Raw genomic sequence first — 21,415 nt, forward strand, 5'->3', positions numbered from 1 at the left:
GCATTTTTAGCAAGGGTAATGTAGTTGCCCTGCACCTACTAATAATTCATCACCATCCCAGATCCTGTTTTCCCAGAACAAGGAGTAACCGGAGAAGCCATGGCAGCGAAGGGCAGACACCAAGTTTAGACTGTTTTAAGGATTAGTAATTTTCTCAGCCAGCCTACAATTTTAACTCTTCAAAGCAACGATTTCAGTGTTTCTGGCAGTACTACAGTAAAAATGCTTTAGCCACTTGTATGCTTTGAACAGTGATTTTTATCAAATGAGAGCCCTGTGCCACACCTGGCTGCATCAGTTGTTGTTAGGACTATTTTAAGGCTTCATTCCCCTGAGTGTTCATGAGAGAGTCTAGTTGCCACCTGCACCCCATCATTATGGATCCCAGGAGATGCCCTCAGCCCAAATCCAAGGCTTGGTGTGTGCTCCAGCTTTGCTTTCTTGATGCAGCTCCATTCAATTTGCCTTTTGCACTAAGCTATCGCTCTGTTGTGGTGGTTTGGAGGCAGAAGGGTCAGGTTTGTACAACGAAAAGCTAATTAATTAGTCAATCTCTTGAGGCCTATTTGTAAGGGGAAGATACGTCCTGGTATTAATTTGTTTCAGTATGTAAATGGTGTGTTTCTGGCTAGTCTTCTCAGGCACTGTTCCCACTATTTTCACACTTCTAAAAAGGGAGCAGACAGTGCAGCAAATAGTCCATGTTTAGCCCATGATCTCCTGGTATGTCATTAACCTCAGGACTACGGCTCAGATGTAAACTCCTATCCTTTCCTATCTGCACCAAAAACTACTTTAATTTTTATAGAAAAGTCCACTAATACCAGGTTGAACTCCACATCATGGAGCTGCTCAGTCTAATATATCATGAAAATGCTGCCATGTCCATCTGTCTTTTTAGATCCTCCTCTGTGGCTCTTCTTTCTACGGCTACTTGTGCTACAGTAGGATAACCGAGGCAGGAACCACACCCCTGTTGCACATCCTCCCCCAGGACACTTCTTCTGTCTTCAAAGCTGTTGCAGAGCCCCTGGTCCAAATCAGAGTCCCAGAGAGCAAGGAAGTTCCACTCTGCCCTCAACAACAGAAAGGACCTCCCAGATGGAGGGAGCACTGGTGGGGAGCCTTGTGGAGGCTCAGAGTGAAGGAGCTTCAGGGTGAAGGCACTTTTGGAGGTGTCACCCAGACACTGAACCCCTGCCCTGTGCAACCTGCTGCAGCAAGAGCCAGCCCGGGTACCTCCTGGAGGAGCGACCAGCTGACACAGCCCTCTGCAACAGCATCTTATCCTGGCTCCACCACCTACCAGGCAAATTAAGTTTAAGGCCACAGGTATCTCACCTTGTGCAAACTTCCTACGGGACAAGATTGTTGTAGTAAAACTGAACTGACAAGGAAAGAGAAGGGGAAGGTATGGTTACTGTAGAGTACAGTCAACGTTTCCACATCTGCCAGTTTCCAGCATGAAGAAAGCAGTGCCTTTTACAGTCCTGTAATTTCCTTTCTTCTGCTTTCTGTCTTTTGGTCAGCATATATACTCAGTTTTCAAAAGTCAATTCACAAGCTAAGCACAGTAGGAAACAGAGTAAGAGCCAAGAGATACTTCTAGCTACTGACTTACACTCAGCACATGCTATAGGTTGTGTTTAATTACATTAGTACACAGTAAAGACTATCGTAGTTTATAAACATAAAGAACAATTTCACTTAAAGGGAGCACTTTGATTCTAGGAAATGTTGGCTTTTTACTGCTTGTTAACTGCTCTGATCTAGCGCAGTTCCATGTCTTCTAAGAGTATTGAATGGTAAACCTTTGCCTAGGATCTGCTCTTCATCAAGCTCAAAGTCCTACAGAAGGTGTGATGTGCAATACTACATGTGTCTGACTTCTGCCATGCAGAGCTTTGGTGTCTGTCCATTACCAACATAAAAAAAAAAAAAAAAAAAAAAAACCACACAAAAAAAAAACAACATGCAGTTTTATATCTATATGACAATTGTCAAACAGATACTCTGCCAGATCCACCCTGGTCTCTGGCTGACTGAGCCCCACAGAAACTCATCAGCAAGAACAGAAGAGGTCAATATCAGTACCTCAAACAACAGTCAGTTTATACTAGGTGACATCCATCAGATAAAATGATTAAGAGATCAGCTTTCCAAACCATGACCCCAATCAGCCAACAAAGATGCAGAGTGCAAGCGCTAGTATGACTGCATCTGTCAGGACATATTAGCTCTGAGAAATCATTACTCACCCTAGGGAGGAAAATTAGCAAAGAAAACCATCCACCCCCTCCCCCAGCATTAGTCTGAACTGTGTATAAATGGGATTTTCAACAAGCAGAAGAAAACAGAGCTCTCCTTTACTGCTGGACAGCCCGTGCCTTTCCGGATCTATTCCTGGAGAAAATAAAGGCAGACAATAAGTTGGGGGAATAGTGATTTCTATTTTTTTAAGATAGCTTTTCCCGCCCAGCCCCCTCCCCACCCCTCAAGTTTCTTTTTGTGAGAAGTGGGTTTGACAAAACACGAGTTATTTCTTTCTTTTGGTTTTGAGGTCATGTTCCCTGAGCACTGACAGCTCTGCATTCAAATGATGCAACAAAACACGATTAATTCAGAAACTAAGAAGGGCGTTCTCTTTTTGGGGGTGGTTTTTGTTATTGTTTTCTTTACTAGTTTAGTTTCCTAGTAAAAGCATTTCTCACACTGGTGGCTGCCTTCGGAAAAGCAGCGTGTTCTTCAATGAATGCAGAGGTCAGTCTTTAAGAATTGTTATGAAAGTTAATCCTTGGAACTTTTTATTGCACAGGGGGCTCTACAGAGGTGAATGAATTGGCAGCATTAGCTCCATTCCACAGGTGAAGAACTAAGTGTTCTAAACTTTCACTAGTTCCAGATATTCTATTGAAGGGAATTTTCACCCTCATTTTCAGAGAAGATACTATCTCACTGAACCTCAAGTTCTCAGTTTTACCCATTTCAGCTTTAAGTACTTTTTGTTCAGCTTACTATACCAGTCTTTTCATATACAGTCTTAACTGTTGCATATGATGTACAGAACAAAGTCATCTGTGGTGGGAAGCATGGCTTCATTGCACATTTCTAGGTCTGGTAACATTCTGAGCTCGTAGGAAGTGTAATGTTTTTGGTAAAAAGGATGGATTTTTTGGCACATGAAGCTGACAGACATATATCTTCTTTCAAAGGATTGTGTTAATGTAAATTTTTTTTCTGCTTTTTTTTTGTGTTTTTTTTTAAATAAGGTGATGGTTTGGGAAAATACATTTTTCTTTTCCAAGTACTACATAAGAATATAAGCAATAAGGAAAAACCTTCATACATTACAAAGAAGTATTCCTTCCATGTGTTCACATTCAGCCACTGGTGGTGGAAATAATTAAGTTTTTGAAGCTACAATTTCACTTTTCTTCTCCAGTTGTGTACCAGGCTGAGGGCAGAAGAAACACATACTTGTGAAAGCAAAGCACTCAAGAAAAACCTTCAGAAAACATCTTGGGAAAAAAATCTAGCTGTGCTGAGTGAGTTTTGCTATTGACTTGATCAAGATGACCCTGCTGGTTACAGGATGACCTAGGACTAACTGATCAGAAGTGATGGCCCAGGACACGAGGGGCTGCGTAAGTATTTAGTTCTGCCTGGTCAGACACCTGCAAGAACATCTAGGCCAAACACTTAGCAGTAGCTTGTCCTCTTTGCTTACTCTCTCTTCCACTACTAACTTAGCCACGATCCTCAAAGATACTTACACTTTTTAGTAATTTTCAGAATCTCAGCCCTATTGATGGACTCTGCAGGGCTGAACCTGACCCACAGTCATATTCCCAGAGGACTGAAAAGATGTATTAATCAAGTTAAAAGCATTTGAATGGTCAATGTTCTTGCAGGCAAGGGTTATTCTCACACTTGCTGCAGATTTCCTGAATGGCTATGGGTTTGCCACCAAGCTTCCATGTGCATCAACTGCCCATCCCTGGTATGGAGCATTCCACTTTGTTTTTTATTTCTACAGTTTAATTCAAGCATAATTGATGTGGTGCTGCATCTAAAGGACCTCTGTCATCTTTATTTTCCTCCTTTCCTCTTTCAGTCTCTTGATCCCTGTTGTCTCTTTTGTCAACTGTCCTACACCTTTAGTCTCTATGTTACAGTGTTCAAACTAGGTTTTAAAAACAAACTCAAAGCCTGATATTTGCACATTACTACTGTGACCTCTGTCTGCACACTTTTAAAAGTGTTTCTGTGTTCTGCAACAGAAACACAGTCAAGTAAGTCCAGCAGGGATTATCAGGGAAGACACTAAAAAAAATAAAATTATGCATAAACCAGAAGATCCACACATGCATACTTGCAAGGCACCTGAAAATCTGGGTTAAATCACAGTATGGAATTGGAGTATTTTGATGAGAAAGCCAAACTATGCCCAGTTGCCCTCCACACCCCATTGGTGGCAAAGGAGAGAACTTAGAATGTGGCCTTTTGCTAGGATCTAACCTTGAGCATCTTTTAGAAAATAGGTATGGCCCTTGCTTTTATTTTTAGTTCATGCAGAATTCCCAGACAACAATAGCTCTGTAAGTGGAAGAGAATCAATAGAAGTGCCTTGAATCAAAGCAAATCAGAAAATAGGCCTGGCACTGCTTCCTTTGGCCTCACAGTGCTCTTCTAGTCATTCTTCTGCAAATGAGTTATGCCGAGTGTGGAAGCTTCCATTTGTCAGTGGGGCTGCATTGCCCATGAAAAATCAGAACTGTAGGTTAATCTGAGGCAAAAGGCAAACTGAATAAACACAGTAGTGGCAGTAGATATCGTGAGAATGTAAAATGAAATTCCAAAACAAGAGAGAAAAGTTCAAATTGAGGTGACTCAGTTGCTGAGTGTTTCCCTTGGCCCAGTGAGCAGATCTGTAAATAACAAAGTATATTAATACACTGGCATACTTTCAGCCATTGCTGTTTCAGCAAGAAGCAACTTCCACCTGCCAGACACTCGTGTGTCTGAAGACAAGATGCCATGAGGTAATCTCATGTCTCTCTGAGCCTGGTTCATGGATAATTGAAGACAGTAGAGGATCCTCCACTAACTTCCACAAATGTTAGCACAAAACCTATGGGCATATGAAAACAAAACCAAACATCTGTCACCTGAAAAACAGGGAGGTTTTGGAATTGTCAACCAGAATTCATTATCTTTCTGCAGGCAGCTGTTGGATTAACAAAAGTCTGTGCTTTGGTTTAAAAAAATATGTCCTTGGATGCTCCTGCATCATCCTGGCCCTGCAAATGTGCACAATTTTACACCTGTCTGTCAGTGAATCTCTTTCATTGCAACATTTTCACTGTTTACTCTCTCCCACCAAATTCCACACAGAGAGGAACTGTCACCTCACTACCAAAAACATGTACCATGGGTTGTCTGGTCTTTGAGCTGTAGAGGGGCTGGCCACCACACACAGGGCATCCCAGCACAGGCACAGCTGAGGACAGGCCGTGCGCTGTGTGTTGTTGGCAGGCGTTCCTGTTCTTCAGAGAGAGAGAGGGGGAAAAACACAGCACAAAAAAGAAGTTAAGGCTGCCTTTTAGTTCTTTGGCTGCTAGCTGATCTTTGTTGGATGGGAACATGAAAACAAAGGGAAGGATCAGATCAAGGCTGAGATCTTTGGACCAAATTCACCCTGGCATGAAGAGGGAGTAGCTCCAGTTAGGAGCTGTACCTACCTACTCATTGCCTGGAGCCTTCCCATCCTGGAGATTTGTTCATACATTTTGCTGTATGCTGCTTTTCTTCTCTTTTGGCATCGTTTTCTGGATCAGGGAACATGAAATCATCCAATTTTCAGTACAAAGGAGTAAAATGAGCAAATGTATGCCTGCAAGTCACAGGAAGAGGTGAAGGAGGTATCGCCTTCCCTGTTCCTGCATCTCCCCTGACTAGTGACACAGAGTCACAGAGTTGTCAAGGTTGGAGGGACCTCTGAAGATCATCTAGTCCAAGCCCCCTACTAGGGAAGGATCACCTGCAGCAGATCACACAGGAACATCTCCACCCAGGTTTTGAATGTCTCCAGAGAAGGAGACTCCACAACCTCTCTGGGCAGCCTGTTCCAGTGCTCTGTTACTATCACAGTAAGGAAGTTTTTCCTTACATTTAACTTGAAACTCCCATGCTCCATCTTGTGCCCATGTCCTGTCTTTCAACGCTGAGGAAGTGAGAGTGGACCCATCCTCCTGATACCCACCCTTTTGATATTTATAAGCATTGATGAGATGGCCCTCAGCCTCCTCTTCTCCAAGCTAAACAGATCCAGCTCTCTCAGCCTTTCCTCAAAGGACAGATGCTCCATTCCTCTAATCATCTTCGTGGCCCCGAGCTGGACTCTTTCCAGTAGTTCCTTATCCTGTATGAACTGGGGAGCCCAGAATTGGACACATTATTCCAGATGTGTCCTCACCAGGGCCCTGATGCCCAGCAGCCTGCCATGCCAGGGCTGGTGGGGCTGTGACACAGGCAGCACCAGGAGGAGCAGCCACAGTACCCAGTGCTGCTCGGTCCCCAGGCCCAGCAGTTCAGTTGAGGCACCACCAGCTGCTCCTTGACAGCCTTCCCTCCTGATTTACGACTGTGCAGGGCGCACTTGTGGCTCAGGGACAGCACAGAAATAGGCTGTGAAGACAGGCTGACTCGCTGCCACAGCGATAGCGGGTCTGTGGAGATAGGGCTTCCCATGGTTTATCATGCTGCTTCCAATTAGAAGTCTGTCAGAAACATGCAGTCATAGAAACTAATCATAGCGAAAATCTGTAAGCAGATGTGGGTACTGAAATAGAGGGTAGCATGGAAAATGGAAATCCCCAGAGATGGTTTCGCAGACTCAAAGGCACAATAAATATTTTCCTCACAAAATAATGCATACAAATACCTTGAGCTACCTGCAATGAAAAATTTAGTGTAGACATCTAACCCCTTTTCTCTCTGTGATTTCTTTACAACTAGACACAATTGTTTATTATTTCCCTTCTTAAAGTAGTCCATGAATGTTTTATATGAACACGTTTCAGTCTATACATGCTCTTGAAAATTATATGGCTTTTAGCCTTTAGTGTTTGCTTATCTTGATTTGCTCCGTGTTCTCTCATTGCTCATCTAAACAACAGAAGTTATTTTTCTTCCTTGATATACAAGTGAGCCTGCACAGATGGGAAGATCATTTGTTATTAGTTTGCTGAGAACATAAAAGTGACCACGTAAGAGATCAACATTTCAGATAAGGGGGAATGCATTTATTTCCCCAACATACTTTTAGGCTATTGTAAAACTGTTGCCCAAAGAAATCAAAGCCCTCCCAGCATTAAATTAATTCTCACAGAATTCTGGTGATTACAACCCACATTTCACAACTAAAAAACATGGAAGAAAGAGGACATCAGTCCTGCACCTTTGGCTTACACAGAAAGAAGTTGAAGGAAAAACAGAACTGAAGATGTATTTTGCTGTGACACGGTCTTTAGCCATGAAGCCAACAGTCATTTTTCCAAAATTCTGTCTTCTGATAATTAGTGAAATCACGTATTGGGGATTTTAATTTTTGCTTTTTTATTTCTATAGTTAAATCTCTATAGTGAGATTTTAGAGTTAGGTGAAGCAATGAACTTTTTGTTTGGTGAATGTATCCAGTGCTTAACCCATCTGCACTTCTGAAAGAAAAAATATAGGCCTGTCTATCTGTCTGCTTGTGCTGGTATATGCTTTTAATTTTCTCTTTCTTCAGAAGTAATTTCTTTGTTCATATATCTCTGATCGAATATGTTCTATAGATCAATTTTCATTACATTGTATTTCTGCCTCACTGGTTATGAGACATGAGCCATGAACTGTAGACCATCTCTCTTCCTGACCAGGGGAGATAATCAAAGAGATGGTTAAACCTGCTTCCTACACAGTCTGATAATTCTGAGCAATAAGTTCTTTTTTTTTTTTTTCTCTCTCTCTCCTTTCTGACCCCTGTGAATATGACTTATAAATCAGAGCTTCAAATGAAAGAGGAGGGGAAAAAATAAAACTACAAACATTACCATCTGGTTGCCTAAATTCACAGCTTCATTAAGTGATTTTCTCTTGGGTTCACAACTACAGTAGACCACATGCATAATCTTTTAATTAGAATTTTTTAATTTGAGTCATGTGAAGTTACATGTGATAATATAAAAACATAAATGTGACACTGAGCAGAGGGAGTTCCCGAACAATTTGTAGAAAACTGCCTAGGAGCTTCAGTTGATTCTTAGTATTTTTGAAGAAAATTATGTGTGGAGAAAGATCTACTGTTTTATAATGCTGCCAGAATCTTATCCGAAAATCAGAGAATGTGCCAAAACAAAGGTGCAATCTATTGTACTTCAAGATTATCAAAAAACAGCTGTGAAAATGTTTACTATCTATGCTCTATTTCAGACTCTTTCGGCATATCAAAGTTCTGGTTTACTATGCCATAAAGCCCAGCTATTGAAGAACCCCAAATGACTCAAAAATCATTATATTGGTTTGATACCATAATATTTAAGTTATTTTTATTCAAGTCTGGGAACGGGATTTTGAGGCTTAAAAGTTTACAAGTCCTGAGTACTAAAATGTCCCCTTTTTTTTTCTCTTACTGCAAGTTAACATAACATCACAAGAACAGATACATTGGATCAGATTCAAAGTCCAGTAATCTCAGGATCCTGCCTCTGGCAGCAACAAATATTACCTACTTTGGGAAGAATATAAAAATAGGCAGTAATGTAGTGACATTCTCTTAATATAGTTACCAGCCTTCTGCGACTGCAACTCAGGGAGTGCCTGCACCAGATATGGCATCTGGGTGAGCAACAGCCCTTGAGGATTTTTCTTCCATGAATATATTTTTTAAAATTTAACCTTTCTAGGCCTTTTAGATCCATAATATTCTGGGGCACTGAGATCCACATCTTAGGTATCTGTTGTATGAAGAATGTGTTTGCTCTTGCATCTCTTCTCAGCCTACCAACAAGAACCTGGAATTTTTACCCCAAATTCCTTTATTCTGGGAAAGAGAAAACAACCACTCCCAAATGACCTTTTCAGTGCTGCTCAGGACTGAAGAGGTCTCTTCTAGACCCCTTCATTGTCCTTTCTCCTGTTGTAGAGCACTTGTCTATTTATCGTTCCTTGAACAGAAGTGGCTCCACATCTTTATTCCCCGGTTGCCTCTCTGCAGCTCTTCTTCTGCTGTTATATTGTTTTAGCAGCAAGTGAGGGAGAAAAACCAGATTCAGATCCCCTATTGATTTATTTATATTATGGCATAATGATCAATAGCATAATAGTGTGAAACACAATAAACAGCTAAAGTAAGCAACACTGATAGTGGAAGCAGGACTGCTGACCCATTAGCAAAATAGATAACACAAAATATCTAGTTCAGATGGTGCTGTACAAACACTTTAATCATATTTGCAACTTCACTTCCATGAGTTAAAAAAGATACACTTGTTATTGAATCATTACACCTGGTTTAGAAACTTCAAGACTTACAGAAATGACGAAAATATTATAAAATCCAATCTGATGTGTCCAGTTTAGGTCAACCTGTAGCCATTGCCCAGCAAAGTTTTCAGGGTCCAGTCTGGCTTTCAACCTCTCAAACCTTGGTAATATCCTCAACATTCTAAACGAAATATGTCTGGTTCAACCTTGGCCTAGATCGTTTCAATTCAAGCAGGAAAAATGGAAAAATACAGATTCTTTTTTAGACTGTTTTCAATAACTTCTCAGCAGATCTGTACAGCTGAAGTTCTTCCATGCCAAAAGCTGAAATTTATCATGGAATAGCTCCAGTTACTGAAAAGGGCTTTGAGTGTTTTGGTAGAACTGACTGTGTGACTGATTTAAATCAACATAGAAATTTATCACTTCACAGGAGCATTTAGGCAGTAGCAAAGTTGGGGCTAATTTAGCAGCACAGCAAGGAGTGCACTGAAGTTACACAGAAGAGAGCCTTGCAGAAATCTTTGGTTGGATACCCACAGATCAAATGCATGCAGGCATTATCTGGAACTGCTGTCTGCTTCACAACTCATGGCTAACGTGGGACACAATGCTCCATGAGTTCTGCTCCATGTATCCAGGAGCATTAATCAATCCTCAGGTCACTGTGCTCCCCCATGGAAAGCAAGCCGCAAACCCCTGAAATTGCACACAATGACTCCTTCTTCCTCATCAGCTCCTGTTGGTATAGGTGCCAATGTCCCCTCAGCTGGTTTCCAGTTCTCTGGGTTGTTGGTGGGATGGGGTGGGTGGAGAAGAGCATGGCACAGATGACGAGAAACCCTGAGCTTGATATTGCAGTGATGTGCTGCAAGTTCACCTTGCTCCTGGGTGTCCTCGTTGCACTGCAGAGCCAGCAAGCTGGGGAGATGGCAGGGCTCTCAAGTCACTGTCCTCAGGGCATGGAGCCATCAGAGCTGCAGAGGAGAAGACCCCAACCCCTCAGTGTGATCCCAGCCCACTTTCCCCTTCATGGTCTTGCTGCTGTGTCAGTGACATTTGCTAATCACAAGGTGCGTTGAGCAGCCTGAGGATGACAGACACATACATGACCTATACCTTGGGTTGTTGTCTGTTTGGAACACACAAAGAACTGGGTGGCAAAGGGGGCATGACTGTGTGAGTGCAGTGGCCAGATAGCCTGCTCCAGCCCAAACACAGTGACTCGGGCCAGGACAAATCTTATCTTCCTTACAATATTTACTCTGCAATTCATGAGACTGAAAGAAGTTTGCCTTTGAGGACAGCTAATTTTTAAAACATAATGCTGTTGGATAGGGAGGAGTATTTAAGAAGGTTTTACTTTGTGGTTTTTTTTTTAAATATATTTACTTCCCCCAAAGCACACGGAGCACTAAAAATCAGTAACTATTGTTATTGTGTATCTTTCCATGGAGTCTCATTAGTATCAGAGCATCTGCAGTGGAAGGAATTGAGAGTACTATTTATTTAAGCAAATTATTACAAGCAGCCACTTTCTGGACATTTTGTAACAAATATCTCTGTGGCTCTCTTCTTTCTTACTGCTACCATTGCTACTCCTAGCTCCCACACAACTCTCCTCTTCAATGCAGAAAATGTCCTTTATTACAAGTCAAAAGCAACACATCCCAATAATTTTAAAATGTTTGTTGTGGTAATTTTTTCTCTTCCTACCTAGTTTGAGTCTGCAATGTATATTCCATGTCCACTACAGCAGTGCTTGCTTTGAAACTTCCAGCCCAATAAGCAATACCACAAAACAAGTCATATTTCTCCATCTGCAAATAAATAATTAAAACCAGAATGATGAGTTCTGAGAATAACCTGACTTCCCTTATTATCAGAAATCGGAGGCTCTTTGAGAACACAGACCAATGTATTTATGTCTGCCAAATACTAACAAATTTCTGGAGTTACTTAGGTGTCTCCTTTGATTTCAGGATGTTAGACAACTAATTAATTTTGAAGTAAGCCTAAGCAAGATTTTGGGAATTCAGTTTTTACTTCTGGGAACTTAGTTCTTATTGAAACTCTGGAGTTGTGGGGCATGGTGGTTCTCCTTGGCTCATTTGAAGAGCTCTGCTCACCTTTTGCTGTTGACAGAGCTTGGGAAATCCAGCGTCAGTCAGTAAAGAATGTGTTGACATCAGAAGTGGATTTTTTCAACAGAGACACACCTGGTTGTCCCCCCTGGGCTTTGTTTCACACTGTGCAGCAGGTGCAGAAACCACTACATGTATTTATTTTGAAAGAAACCAAACCAGATGATGCAATGCATTTACAAATAAAAATGCGCTTGATGAACATGAGGTGCTAAAGCCCCTCAGCCTGCAGGACCAGAACAAAGCTTGTCCAGCATAACCCCTTCCCATAATATACCTAATGTTACCCTCAGGTTCACCTCCACTTCCCTCTGCAAAGCCACCGCCTGCTCCTGTAAGCAGAACCAACCCCGTGCCAAAGACAATGCCCTTTGCTAAACTGCTGCCAAAATATTCAGCTCATCACAAAATACAGTCTGTGACAATTTAAATATGCTGTTGCCTGAGTTACTGAATTGTTCTGCTATCCACAACACTTACTCATAGGGAAGTGCACATGGTGTGCAGAAGAGAAAGGAGGCAACGAGGTATGGCAAGGATACAGGATATATTTTCTTATCATGACTGATAGGGAAAGCTGCTCTTTTAGCTTCACTCCAAGGCCAGAATGACTGGAATCTGCCCTTTGTAACTCACCAGACTTGTGTCTCTCTGCGTTTGTGACAGCATTTCAAAAAAACTCCTTTACATCCCATATAAACCAAACTGCATTTACCATCTCATACTAACCCATCTTTCTTCAGGGATCTCAACTACCTGTTTATGATCACTTCCTCACTGAAATCCCTTTAACTGCACTGGCATCTATGTTGCCATTACTTCTACACAGGTGTCCGTCCTATATTTACAGCATGTTTGGGTTTTCAATGAAACTCTGAAGTTGTAACTGTGATCAGCAGTCATGATATAGACCTCTATTTCACTTCTTTCTTGTGCTATTAGGATGGTATGAATATATATATTTTTTATGCAAATGACAATCAGGGGATTTTTAAGTTCAACAACGACCGTATTTGCTCAAGAGTCTGGCATTTCTTCCTTCTTTCCTTTTGTGAATGTTCCTTACATATGACATTTAACTTAAAAATGTACTGTCTTTGTGGGAGGGAAAGTGGCTTGTGGAGGTAGGCATTGCTTATGCAAATCGTTCAGTCCTCTGGGAAAAGGTTTAGTCACTTGTCATTAGTTTCTTTATTACCCACTGTAATGGATGAACAGTTACCAGTTTGAATATACATTTCCATATGTAAAACCTACCTTTTATAAAGCAAAATCTTTTGCAAACCATTCATAGAAAATCTACAGCCTGACAGGAAAAATGTGTAAATTTTTGTTCTCTGGCTGTTAGTCACTATTATGAGACAAAGCCAAGTGTGCATACATGGATAGTGTGCAGAATTAATTTCATCAAGAACAAAGAAACACATGGTGGCAGGGTGAACAATGTTAGGGGTTTTCAATGTTCTGCTGACTGGGATATTCAGTCCCCTGGACTCTTCTACCATTGCTCATTTTATTTCTGTGGATTCAATAAGACCTGATCTGGCTCTGTGCACACAGTTCATTTACTTCTTACATGGCTTGTTTCTATGGTAATACTAAAACAGGAGATTTTTTATTACTCATGCTTCCTTATTTAGAAAAATAAACACTGTCAGATGCCATAAACTGAATAATTTTAACCCATGATGCTAGGTAAGTGCATCGTTTTGCATCTGAGTGTAGCAATGCACCTTGCTGCTATGATTACCCTAAGCGACCTCAGCTTTACAGGAAGAAAAAATGTGGGGGTTTTTTCCAATTAGATAGTTCCTCACTTTACCCCTCGTTTCATTGCTTCCATTCCTGACAGTCACAGGAAGAACGTCATGGCTCTCTCCAACATCTGTTACAGTGAGATGCGCACAACGTTTTCAAAGAAGAATAACCCTCCAAGTTGCAAAGGAAAACCACTGTAAAGGGAAAGTGTGCTCAACACTTGGAGTTTCAGCTCAGCTTCCTAATTATTCCCTCAGGGAGCAGAATTTCTTCCAGTCGTTATCAGGATAAGTCTGGCTCTTCAAAGCAGAAGATTTCCTGAATTTTACATGGCTCGAGGGCCACCTGTATAGGGAGACCTTGTACAATGGCACATTGCCATTAGCAACTGTTTTGTCAGACCTTTCCTGCTTTCCCTGAGGCTGTTCAGGAACGACGCTTCCCACGGCTCTGTAGGGTTACAGGGACAAGCTTCACACTCGGTTAAGTACTATCTGTCTCCTCTGCTAGGTGCCACAGACAGTGTCTGCTCAGCCATCTGCTTCCGTCCCACAGACATCACCATGATCCCACCTCCATGTAGGTGAAATTTCCAAAGAAAGATCGTCAGCCTCACTGCTCCTCACTTTCTCAGTGTATTCCCCCTGATTATCATCTGGCAAATCCCCATAGCTGGGGTCTGTTCCCATCTTCACTGGGGCTATAATCTCCTTTCACTCAAAAAAGAGACCTACCTCCTATAACTACTCTCAGAGCAACAGTGTGTTGCCAGCTTGTCTGGACTGCTAGCTAATATTTTTTGGCTATTAATGGCAAAAATTAAATTAATCTTGAGGTGCTTGCCTCTTTCCCAACTTGTCCAATCCAGAAATGCCTTTGGCATCAGGAAAGCTGGCGTTGACCTGGCAAAGTGCTTTCACAATTCACAGGCCCTGAAAGATTTAACATCAGAATTTCAGCAAAAAAAAGCAACCTAATTAACCAAGATCTCACTGATCAAAACTTCTTTCATCTAATGAAGAGAGTACTCCCAGATCCTGAAATTTGATGGTCAAAGGTGAATCAGAAGAGACTGGCCAAGATGGACTTGGGCATCCCTTCAGAAATTAGGGGTTTGGCGTATATGCAAGAAAGTATCTTGCTCAGAAAACATTTAAATGTGGGCCTGCTGTAAGGTGCATACTTAGAAGCTTTCCTGAAAATGATCTAGGTTAACATGTACCATTGCATAACCCCTGGTAAAGAACATGAGGTTGGCATTTGTTTTTTGTATTTGTTGTTGATTCCCTTTAAATGAACACATTTCTCACCACTGACTATTTCAGTTAGAAGGACTCCCCCCCTGGATAGAACCTTTTTAAGAGGCCATACTTGAGTCTTAATCTCATGATAGTACCCCTTAAATTAAATGCACTCTTAAAACTCATTCATTCATTCCAGTGATAGAGTGTATCAGGGCCACAGAGAGGTTAGGCAAGAGGGATTGCTCTCCAGGGATGCTGGTAGAGTGGGCAAATATGTAAATACAGCTAAGAACCTGATTTTTAATCCTGGGACTGGGCTAAGGCAATTACCACTTAATGCTTCCCTGAGGCAAGCAAGTTAGGTAAAATGAGCAGAGGAGGACTGTGCCAAAAAGTCTTGCTTTGGTTCAACTGGAAATAATGTATTAGGACAGCAACAGAAGCAAATTATCATCTCTTGTATAAGCCAGGAATTGTTCTATTCAAGCCTGCCTTTGAGCACAAGAACACAGGAAGTGATACCCTCGAGTAGGACTTTTCAGACTTATTCCCCTGAAGATTTATATATTTCATTATAAAATATAAAGAATGACAGCTGTTACATCACTTCTGTTCCACACATCATTTAAAATAGGCTGCATGTATCCAACCAAACAATTTAATAACTCACTAATGAATTTGCAGTTTGTTTTCTCAAGGAAAAAGAGGATCTTCTATAAAAATAGGGTACAACACATCTGTCAGATTGCAGTGTGGACACAACACGAAGTAGTGCTTTCTCAGGCCTCCTTCTCATCCCCATGCTCTGCTCTGCTCACTGCAGAGAGAGGCAGCAGAGGCACTGTGTACAAAAGTGAGACCCTGTGATCTTCAGCTACTGTGCCCAGTGGAGTACAGAGGAGTATCAGCCTATACCCTCATAGCAGGATAGTGGACTGTACATACATCTGGAGTTGGTAATTTACCTTGCTATTGGTTCCAGAGTAGCTTTTGTGGCTGTCAGGCACACTCACCTCCTGCTGACTGCATAGGACCTCCTGGGTGGGAAGGGATCTGAGCCCACAGCTCTAGACATGCTGGGGGCAATTGGGTTAAAAGACAAATAATATAAACATACCAACAAAGCAGGTAGAAAAATAAGAAATAGTAAGAGGTTATGCTTTTCTGATTATTTCCTCAGATGTTTCTGGATATCAAATTGTGAGCTTTGACCAAATGCAATATTTTGTGGGAAACTTGTGGCCTGGGAGGACAGTTGGTCAGGAAAAAAAAAAAAAAAAAGACTGAAAAACTTTATTTCAGCTAAGATGGAAATTTTGCACAAAGGAAAAAAAAAAAAAGTCTTTCTTCCAACAGGTTCTTCAAAGCAAGAATTTAACCTATTTGTGACATTTAGGGAGTGCTATTTCTTATCCTGAGACAAATCTGGTCTTTATGTGTTCTGTAAATAAAGCCTTCTGCTGTATATCATTATGGGGTCTGTTAATTTGAACTCTTCCAATTAGTTTTAATGGGAAGTATATCACACTGTAAAAAGAAGTCACTATTCAGGAATCCCCTCCTGTAGGGAACGAAGCAGTAAATGAAGAAATGGAGAATCCTGATCTTCAAGCAAGAATCCTAAGTTTGATTTTCAGATAGATGTATTTACATGGATGCTTCTTTAGGAGACTCAGCCACATACTTTGCCTTTACTGTGGGTTTGTGTAAGGGGTAATATCCAAATGCTGACAGAAGAGCATTTAAATTAGTTCTGCATCAGAGAGATTGATGTCCCTTTTGTTCCTACTTTAACTCCACTCACTGATGAAGATGATGCAGATAATTAATTACAGCTATGAAGAATGAAAGTGAAAGGGCCATATTCCCTCCTCAGCCATGACCCTGCACTGGATTACATCAAGCAGGTTGCAGGGTCAAAGGAGTTGAGGAAAAAGCCTTTGATAATAAATTTCACTGAGATTATGTCCTGTAACCTAACTGCAGCTGCTTCACCAGCAGTTAAAGATCAAGTATAAAGAGCTCTGGGCTGTTTCAGCTTAGGAAATCACAGGTGTGCAGGGTGAACCACACTGCCCACTGTGACCTGTGGTGATGGACATGGAAGCACCTGGCCATAGATGAGACCAAATACACCTCTAACTTATGATGCTGGGAGTCTCCAGCAGGAGAGAGGGACCAGCCAGCAGTGACCTGGAGCACAATCTCCAGATCACAGGTCTTCTGAGTCAGCAAATCTCCTCATGAACATTTAGACTGGACAGGCTCAAAGATAAGCATATGTATTTTATTTTGGTTTTAGCTTGACTCTCCCTGCTCTGCAGCCTGCCTTCTGCACAATGAAGATAACAATTCCAGCACTGCTCAGGCACATGCTGATGACAAAATCATCCACCAGGACCTCAAACACTGCTTTGCAGAGTTCCAGAGAAGACCATACAAAAATAGCATATCTTTTGATCTTCAAACTCAGTTAAATGCAGCCTGCAGATGCAGTAAAATCCTTGAATTGTTCTGTGGACACAAAAATAGGCTTCTTGTCATTGCAACATGAAACAACAGGATTAGGACAAAGTTCAGCAGTTTCCAGACACTACCAAAAACTCTACAAAATTCCTTTGGCTTAGAGTGGCACTTTTTTGAGGTGCTGACCACTATGCATTACCTGAGAATGTTTGTATTTGTGGTATTTCCCCCTCGAGGGGTGGTCTCTCTTCCTACCAGTGGGAAGGGCTGGAAACCCTGCGGTTGTTCTCACCCCCATTTCCAGGCCACCCTTTCCATAACTGAATTGGGAGCAGAGCTGCTGTGCTGGGTCTGTATGAGGTTGGTGCATCCCTAGGGAGACGGGATCCCAAAATCTCTGCAGCAGAAGAGGTCCCATAAACATTGGAGAAGAAGCTGGATCTCAGTCTGCTCCATCACACAGAGCTGCTCAGAAGGAAACAGCACTATGTCCTCTAACATGCAGAATGCCCGTCTCTAAAGCAACACAGTTACAGCAAACTCAAGTTAGTTATTTCATACCTTTGGGGCTTTGCTCCCACCTGCTTTTAATGTCATGTTCCTTTAGACGTGCCCTGACATAATGCCCAGGGGGAATTATCAGGCTGCATGAAAAGGGAGGGATGGCTCTGCACCATTTCTGTTTTTCTCTAAGTCCTAGTTGACAGCTACCATTTCAAAAATAGGAAAAAACCATCCTACACAGAGATCACCTCCCCCCTCCAGCATTTATGGCAACAGGAGACAGAGCTTAAAAAACAAAACACTAGACTCCACGTGGGCAGGACTTGACTAACAACCCATCTGCAGAGCAAAACACTGAAGATTGGGCCCCGACGGCTGTCTGCTGGCTCCGTTTTCGAGAGCAGGTGGGGGGATGTCGGTGCAGGGGGCGATTTCTGAGAGCCTGAGGAAATCAGCATCTCCCTCTGCAGCGGGGGCTCTGGCGCTGTGACCCTCGGGCCGCCTAAGCAGGGCTGAGGAGCCGAGGCGCGGGGATTCATGGTGGAAGCAGGACAAGAGGGGAGGTGCTGGAGCCGCTTCCCAGTCCCAGCGCTGTTTGATCCCACCAGGGAACCGGGAACCGGCAGCTTGGGGAAGCCGCAGGGGCTGCGGGACCGCTGGGGAGCTCGCTGCAAACAGGGGAATCTGCCGGGACCTGGCGGGGGAGAAAGGCGGACACGAAGCTTAACTTTACAGCAGCGTGGGGAAAAAAAAAATCAAAATATAAAAAAGAAAAATAAGAAGAAAAATAAGAATAAAAGGAAAAAGAAACATAAGAAGAAAAATAAGAATAAAAGGAAAAAGAAAAAATAAGAAGGGAGGGGGGGAAGGAAAAAAAGAAAGGAAGGAAAGGAGAGAGGAGAGGATTTTTTTAAAGTAGTAATAATAAATAGTAACGCAGCCAGCCGTGGGTTAGGGACCTCGCTGCCCAGTGCATGGAACCGCCTCCGGGCGGGATGCTCTCCCCGGGGCAGGGACAGGGAGAGTCTCGGGGTGCCGGTGCTCGGGGAGGTTCCCGCGGCGCCTCCCGCGCGGGGCGGAGCGGAGCGGAGCGGAGCGGGGCGGGCGGACAAAGCCGGGCTGGCAAGCGGGGTGGGCGGGAGAAAGGAAAAGCGGCGGCAGCGGAGCAGGTGAGGCGAAGAGCGGGGGTTGTTGTGCCACGCTGGCACCGGGAGCGCCCGGCACCTCGGGGCGCTGGGGGGAGACGGGACGTGCCGCGGTGGTTTTGTGTGACACGGGAGGAGGAATGGATGGCCCCGAGGGGGGACGGGTCCCGGCGGGTCCCGACCCGTCCCCCCGCAGGGCCACCCGTTCCTCCCTGGGCAGCTCCGGGGGGGTTCGCTGCCGGAGTCACTGTCTGATGCAGGCACCGCCTCCACCCGGGGGTCTGAAAATAGTTTTGAGAAGGCTGCGAAGCAGTTGCTACTCTTAGTAAAAGCAAACCAAAAAAAAGGGGGAAGTGAAATCTAACACTGTGACTGTGCTTGCAACAGCCTCTTGACTCGAACCGAGCCCCCTGTCCTGTGGCCATTAAACCAGAAGAAAAATCTCAGGAGTATTACAATGAGTAGCCTCACCGGAGAGCAGTTAGTGCTTAGGGGACTTAAGGACTGGGAAGCGTGTTTATGTGTTTGTTTTGTCGACGTGAACTGCTGAGACGCAGAAGAGTTGTTGGCTGGCTCCGCAGTGCCTGGTGTCAAAAGCAGGAAGGCACCTACGACCGCGGGAATTTAAACTCCTGGGGTAGATAAGCAGTTTGCGCGTCGCCCCTGGGCTTTGAGCATCCGAAGCAGCTTCTGGTAACGGAGGCTTGAAAGGAGCTTTCGCTGGGGGTGCTGCATGGTAGGGAAGCTCCGTCATGGATACATCCCATTCCAGAGAATGCACCTAAAAGCCTGATGAATCAGCGTGCTGCCTTCACGGAGAGGGTGGCAGCTCCTGCGAGGAAGGATGCAGCAGTTGAAGGGGGATATTAACACTACCTGAGCGTCCGAGCTTCCCATGCAATAGTGGCATATTTGAAGTTGTGGAAAAAAAATATAATTTACCACTTTTTTTTTTTTTTTTTTTTTTTTTTTTTAACAGCTTCTTCTGATAATTCAAACAAACGACCTTCTGGTGCTTTCTGTGGTGAGTGAGTTACAGTCCTTTTTGTACTTCATTTGCTTCCTAAGGGAATATTTGCTTTTTATCTGTAGCCCAAACTGTGCAGCAGATGAATTCAGGCTGAGCTGATAACTTCATGTAGCAAGAAATCTAAAGCAGTAAAGAAGGTGAAAACTTTTTACAAGGAAATACTGTAGCAATTTTGCTGTGTTTTAAGAGAAGATAAACCACGAGACAGAGATGACATTTTAGAGGCAGAATAACAGAACAGTATTTCAAGCAAAGTATCTTGAGCTTAAAGGTTATTTTGTAAGATGCTCATGCTCTTTCCAAAGATACCATCTTTTGAAGTTAAATTAACTGTGTCAATGCTTCTACAGGAGCAGTGTCACAGGGTAAATCTATTAGTCAGGGTTCTGGTTGCTTTAAGGAAGTGTGAAGTATTTAGAAGAGCCATCTCAAGGGGATGAGCAGCTGTACACACTGCCATGTCAGGATGCCCAGGTCACAGGCTGAATGGTCTCCAAATCCTTGGTGTATGCATGCTCACTCCATCTTTTTCCTGAGATACAGGGGCTCCTGTTTTAGTCCTTGTTTCTGCCTCTACTCTCACAACTGGATGCATGGGGTGGGCCTTCACCCAAGCAGTGAGAAGATACAAAGAGCACAAAATGTCTTTGTCTTACACAGGGGTTTTTCACAACCACTGCTGGAATTCAATGGCTGCTTGTCAGTAAAGCCCTTGTGGGGAAAATCTCCCTCAAAATGGAGGAGAGGAGGGTTATGACCCGTTAACACACTTACTGCCATATCCTGTGTATGCAGTGTTTGAGTTACAGGAATGCTCTCTATCTTCCTAGAACACTCAAGATTTATGGTACTGCTGTCTTACTGTCTCTAGTAGAGAAAGCTGACTGAGATGCTGTATAATCTATGTAAGCAGATTACACAAGGGGCTTTAAAAATTACTCGCAAGTGATAATTTTGACTTTTCCTGAGGGTAAGTGTGGTTTCTGTCAGCCTCAAGTTCAGCCTACACAATCCATGAGTTGCTTCAGCTTAGTAAGGAGAAAAGATCAGCTTAGTAAAGCAGAAAGCCAGGGACACCGGCACACAGAGCAGTTAATGTCTTGTGGCCTTGGTGTCTATTTATGAGATACCTATGTCTTTTGGAGATGTTTCAGAGACAGGAAAATATGGGTATTTTTCTGTGACCTCCCTTTGTGTGGTGTGCCGTGGTAGGTTAGTGTATGCTCTGTCAGACTGCATAAGGCTTGGTCTTTGTGAGCGTCTTCTGTTTATTGAAAACCTTTGGCAATTAGCCACTTACCTGGTACCTGTTTTCCAAGATTAAGTCTTCTTGTAGCCAGTCTCTTCCTCTGAGAAAGAATGGGGACTCTTGCACCCTTGTTTTGCTCCTCAAGCAGGAGAAGTTTCTTGTCCACCGAGGCAGCAGGACCACTTACTTAGAAGGATATGGAGTCTTTGTAAAGTGTGTTGGAAATAACCTAGGCATTGATGATGCTGACTGGTAATTTGGGGCTGGCACTGTTATTTCAGCCCTACTATTTTGTTGGTAATGTCCTGCTTTAAGTAAATCAAGTTTCTTTCAGCTCTTAGAAGTTC

General features: G+C 43.0%; 1 protein-coding gene across 1 annotated transcript in view; it reads left to right on the forward strand.

Annotated features, from left to right (window-relative positions):
• The first annotated feature begins 19,768 nt into the window (after nucleotides 1–19,768).
• The window catches only part of MAPRE2 (microtubule associated protein RP/EB family member 2), a 100,151-nt gene continuing 98,504 nt past the window's right edge, over nucleotides 19,769–21,415 (forward strand). Inside the window, exon 1 of the mRNA XM_051609816.1 lies at nucleotides 19,769–19,813. The gene's annotated coding sequence lies outside the window, so the exon portion shown is untranslated. The remainder of the gene's footprint in view (nucleotides 19,814–21,415) is intronic.

Source organism: Apus apus, chromosome 2 (genome assembly GCF_020740795.1).
Source record: "Apus apus isolate bApuApu2 chromosome 2, bApuApu2.pri.cur, whole genome shotgun sequence".
Lineage (NCBI taxonomy): Eukaryota > Metazoa > Chordata > Aves > Apodiformes > Apodidae > Apus > Apus apus.